Source organism: Aethalodelphis obliquidens, unplaced genomic scaffold (genome assembly GCF_003676395.1).
Source record: "Aethalodelphis obliquidens isolate GAN/ISIS:26980383/991018 unplaced genomic scaffold, ASM367639v1 scaffold1668, whole genome shotgun sequence".
Classification (NCBI taxonomy): domain Eukaryota; kingdom Metazoa; phylum Chordata; class Mammalia; order Artiodactyla; family Delphinidae; genus Aethalodelphis; species Aethalodelphis obliquidens.
Genome location: NW_020839579.1, coordinates 1 through 5,549, shown reverse-complemented (window position 1 = coordinate 5,549; position 5,549 = coordinate 1). Strand labels below are relative to the sequence as shown.

At 37.8% G+C, this 5,549-nt stretch overlaps 1 long non-coding RNA gene across 1 annotated transcript; it reads left to right on the top strand.

The window, feature by feature from the left end:
- The first annotated feature begins 94 nt into the window (after window positions 1-94).
- On the top strand, window positions 95-5,028 carry LOC113617068 (uncharacterized). The gene is made up of 2 exons (XR_003431494.1): window positions 95-410; window positions 4,860-5,028. It is a non-coding gene; the product is annotated as an uncharacterized LOC113617068 (long non-coding RNA).
- The last annotated feature ends 521 nt before the right edge of the window (window positions 5,029-5,549 follow it).

The following is a 5,549-nucleotide window of genomic DNA, read 5'->3' as shown; positions in this document are numbered from 1 at the left end:
CATCAGATTTGCCTGAGAATATTGTTAAAACACAGATTGCTGGGCTCAAGTGCCAGAGTTCTAACCAGTTCCCAGGTGTGGCTGATATTGCTGGCCCAGGGACCACATTTTGAGAACAGCCTTTCAAAACTCTGCAGTATGCGGTAATGTGTGTTGTGAATGCAGTATGCAGTTGTGTGTGTTGTGAATGAGACGGGCCCAGAGAACCAAAGGAGGGCAAAGGGACTCTGCCCTAAATTAGCCAAAGGTAAAAATAGCAGCTAGAATTGATTGACCCAAGAAAAAATTATAAGAACTTTACCTGCATTTTCTCATTTAATCCTTTCAGTAAGGTACATAGGTGCTACTTAGTGTTCCTCTTTTACAGGGGTGTCCAGAGAAGGTAACTACTTTGCCCACGTCCTAAACTGGTAAGTAACAGATTAAGAATTCAAGTCTAGGAAGTCTGATTCCAGAGCCCACACCTCTACCCTTTCTGCTTGTAGAGAGGAGTAAAGGGTTGTCAGTGAAGCCTTCCTGGGGGCCCTGGCCTCTGAGTGTAGATAGAAGGATGAGTGGACATAAAGATCATTATTTGTGTGTGGTGGGGGTAGGGGAGGAAGTATGAGGGCTTCCAGAAGAGCCCGCCCTCCCCATACATCTGCTGTAAGCAAGTCTGATGATCAGGAGTCCGGAACATGAGTATGACTATGGGATACTGAGAAGGGTTCTAGAACCCTGAGGTTAGAGTTCTGGATCAGTTAGTAGGTAACAGAAAGTGAATGAGTGATTTACCTTACTTTCCACGGGTAGCAGGAAGTTTGGAGATAGTCCCTCTAGCGTTAGTCCAGCTGCTGAAGGGCATCACCAGGGGACTGGGTTGCTTCGCTCTTCCAGCTTCCACATCTCTAGCACGTCCACATAGCTTCAAAGTGACCCCAGAATCTCCAATAGTGTTCCAACAATTTGGGCAGGAAGAAAGAAAAGGAAAAAAAAAAAGAAATTACGTAAGAAAAAAAAGGCAGTGTCTAACTCAGAGAGCAAATTTTTTACCACAGGTGGTCAGCCGACTTGCACTTAGATCTCATCAGCTCGGATTTTAAACTGGCCACCTTAGCCTTAAGGATAATGGGGTCTCCTAAACCAGGGCTCTGATAGTAAGGAATAAGGAGAGAGTGGTACTGATTAGCAGTGCCTGCTGTCCCAAACAAATATTATCCCCAAACTATTTTTTTTATCCTATATTTTACTTTAAAGAATGGAGGGGAAACATTATGTATCTGTAAATAGCCTTTTAGAAAGGGTACAATTATATAGTTATACAACCCCCTGGAGGGCTCCTTTCTTCTAAAATCTCTTTAAAAACTGTTCAAGGTTAAGGACATTTTTATCTTAATTTAGTCACTTGCAGTCGATTATCTTGGAATGACATCCTCTCTCTGCAGATGTTCTGTAAAGAAGATTCTAGAAGTGGACAGAGAAGTGTTATGGTACATGTATTTGCAATATGCACGTCTTTGAAATGAAATCCATTTAGGGACCAAAAGGCATTTCATGTCTTTGCTATACATTTTCACATATTTACCTTTCCAGAATTCCTTTGAGCAAATCTGTTAGATGTAACCCATCCGTTTCTCCCATCTGAATTCTTTATTACTAAACATTCTTCAGTATGCTCTCACTCCCCTCTGTCAAAGGCGTTTCTCGGGGTCCTCACCCTTCTTATCTCATACGTGAATGCGTATCTTAAACTGAAGCAACAGTCTGCTATGACTTCTCCATAACTTGAAGAACCCGTCTTTGTGGGAAAAAAAGTAGACTTACTAACTTAAAAGGTAAAATGCGCGCAATGTTTCTGAGAATTAAAAACTAAGATAAAAACATAAGCAATGGAAAAAGCTTACAGTGGATCCTTTTCAAAGACTTTATTTTACAGAGAAGGCAACTGAGGTTTAAAGAAAAAATGCGTTAGTTAAACACTAAATAATAAACCTTAAACCTCAGTGGAGCAACACATGGACAGTTCATTTCTCACTCACTCAGGAGTGTAGTATGGACTTTGGTGGTCTGAGGGTCAGTTTTCTGCTCAGTTATTCAGGGACCCACCACCTTCATCAAGTGGCTCTACGTTTGTCCTAAAAAGGAAAGGAGAGAGGAAGCTGCAAGCTACAATTATCAACTCGTTATCCTTCAGACATAAACTCTTCAGGTCACCTCTGGTCACATTCTTTGGGATAGAACCATACCCAGATGCAAGCGGAGATGGAGAATGTTGTTCCTATCTTGGTCCTAGTGATGCCTCTGCAGGCTGGAGGAGCTAATTAAAGTGTAGTCAACAGCTCGTTGTTTCTGCCACAATGAGTGATTAGCCTAAGGCTGTGGATTAATTATGTGTGTGTGTCACATATACATATAATACACACAAACATATATATGTGTGTGTATATATACATTTTTTAGCATGAGTTGACACATGGAGCTTCTGCCATATCAAAAGAGTACAAACTGCCTCTTGTTGCTTTTTCTTAATTGAAGTTGACTACTACTATCTATTTCCCTTCATTTTGCTACCTCCCCCCCGCCTTTCAGTATTATATGAAAATTCTGAAAGAAATAATTTCAAAGTTTCCAGTGCTTTTAAAGGTAATAGAATACTCAGACCTTAACAATTTTCCTGTGTGAAACTTTTGCCAGACTAAAATAGTTAACTTATGAAAAGTAAATTTAGATTGATACAAAAGAGAAAATAAGCTGATTTTTTTTCTTTTACACAAATACCCTGAGCCAGGGTAGAAAATAAACGGAAAACTGGAGGAATTTAGATCCTTTTGTTGTAAATTTAAATATTTTTAATTGTAAAAATAATACAGGCTCATTGCAGAAACTCCAAAATTGAAAGGGTTTAAAGAAAAAAGGAAAAATAACTCAAAATCCCATTTCTGATAAATCATCTCTGTAACATTTTTGAGGGTATCTTTTGAAACTTTTTTGTGACGGGGTGCATATAAATACAATGCAAGTATAAAATACCTTTAATTATTATATCAAACTACAAAACAGTTCTATAACATTTTTATTTAGTAATATAAGTATGATTACTCATCACCTAATAAAAATCTACAGCATCATTTTTAATGGTTGAACAGCATTCTGTTATTTATTTAACCAGTCCCTACTGTTCAACATTTAGATTATTCCTGTTTTGCTCTGCTAAACAATGAGACAAGCATCCTTGTTCATATGTCTTTGAGCATTTGTTTATTTCCTTAGAATGGACTTCTAGAACTTGAATGGCTGTTTGTCAGTTCTGGTACATACTGACATATTTTCTTCCAGAAAGGTTACCGTGCTTTTTATTTCTACCAAGAATTTAACATCCAGTGTGGTTTCTTACACACACTCATCAGTACCAGTATTATCAATATCAATACCAGTATTATCAAGTTTTTTAAAACTTTGTCATTCTAGTCAGTAAAATATGACACCTGAATTATTTTATTTGTATTTCTTTGATTAATAATAGCAAGATTGAACATATTTTCATATCTTTATTGGCTGTTAATACTTTTTAGTTTGTGACTTTATGACATCCATTTTTCATCGATGTATAACAACCTTTTATATATCAATGTGTTTATTTTGTTGTTTGTTGTAAATGCAATTTTTTTCTCTTCATTTATTAATTTTTATTTTGTGTGTGTTGAACTTCTTTAATACTGTCAAGTCTATTCAAAAACCCTTTAATGAACACAACAAATGTGGAAAATCAGTCATTCTCCTGCATTTTCTAATCAATGTATTTCCTTTTGGGCAGTATGGAAATGTAGGTTCTTATTTCATCTTATGGTTGGAAAGAATCTATTCCCTCGGAAAGGGATTATAGTCTCCATGATGCAGTAATGGGAGATTTTATAGGGTAGGCAGGGTCTACAGAAGAAAAAACCCTAAATCACACTCCATTGGTGGTTGCCTTATTTATAAAAATGGCATTTGAGGTTGTGTGACTGCCATCAGGTAAGCAAAATTAATTTTTAGCATGAAATACCCCTATCAGCAAGAACAGCCTAGGATAGGCTAGCAGTAAGAAGTGAGGGGTTATGGGATTGGGGCATAGCCTCTGTTTCCTCCAATGCAGCTGGAAATTTAAACTCTGGGGCTCCTGCTTGATCCAGTCAGCCCAGCTAGTGTGTGTTGCCAGGTAGGGTGAATAGACTCAGAAGTACAAGAGCTCATCCTTGGTCCCCTCTGGAAATGAGCAGAGAATACTGTGTCAAGCAGAGGTGATCAGTCCATGGTCTGGAGACTTGGATCTCCCCACATAGTCCTTAAAGTCAGGGTGAGACAAAGTGCCAATACAAATTATATTGATGACAGTATCAATGAGGTGACATTGAGTCCTTTGACCCAACGTGTGTCTGCAGTGTGCCATCCATTAGTAAATGGGCAAAGCCATTTGACAGATCTATCTGATACAGTGAATGAATCTGACACTCACATTTTGAAAACTGAAACTGTATCCATTTGTCAAGAACAGTGGCTACTTGTTCTGCTTTATTCTCCCTGGTAGATCTAGGTAACATTGCAGGCAGTAAGACGTTCTGGCATTTCACCCTGGAGTAGCCCCAAAACTGAAGAAGCTGTCTTATCAGTAGTTAGCTCCTTGTCACCAAGAATATTAAAGTAGATTTGTATGATTAGCAAATTAAAGAGACTATAGTGCCTACCACTACTGTATTCACTAAGGCACCCAAGTTATTCTAAAGAAATCCTAATAATACATTAGGACCGTTTTGAATATTTTTATTTGATTAGCCATAATCTTCTAGTTATAACATCCATCACCATTTTGACCACTGAAACTTGGCCTTCTTTTCTTACAGCCTAGCCCTGTGGTCTTGGGCTAATCACTAACCTGCTTAGATACAATTTTCTTCTCTATGAAATAGAAACAATATTATATGCTTTGAAGGACTGCAGGAAGATGAGCTGTAATGTTTATCAAGTGCCTAGTAAGTAGCCTGACCCATAATAAATACTTGGCTAATTGTAGATGTTTCATTTTTAGTTTTATTTCCAAACATTGCTCTTTACTTTTGGAACTCTAAAATTTGTTTTGAGAGTGGAGGACTTGTTGTTTGGATTCCTCCAACACACTCTGTATATTCTGTACTTCTATCCCTACATCATTTATATTAATGGAATAAATGATCTTTGGTCTGGTGATTCCAAGGTGACGAGGAGCTAAGTGGAGGTTCAGTATACACCTGGAAGTATGGATTTTCATGCCCAGTGCAAATGTGGGAAAGGCATTATTCCCACATTATAAATGGGGTAAAGACCTCCAACTTGAGGAGACTCTGGGTTGAGAGATGAGAGATTTACAGGTACTGTGTTTATCCTACAGGGTACCACAGGGGCTTTTATGTTCTGTAGCAAGAATTTGCACCTTATACTCTTGTAATTAGAAGTAAAGCATACCACATAAGTAATATCTAGTAAGCATTAGAGTTAGAATAAATACCATTATTTAACGTTTCCTTTGTGTTAAGCATTTTACAGTTACAACATAT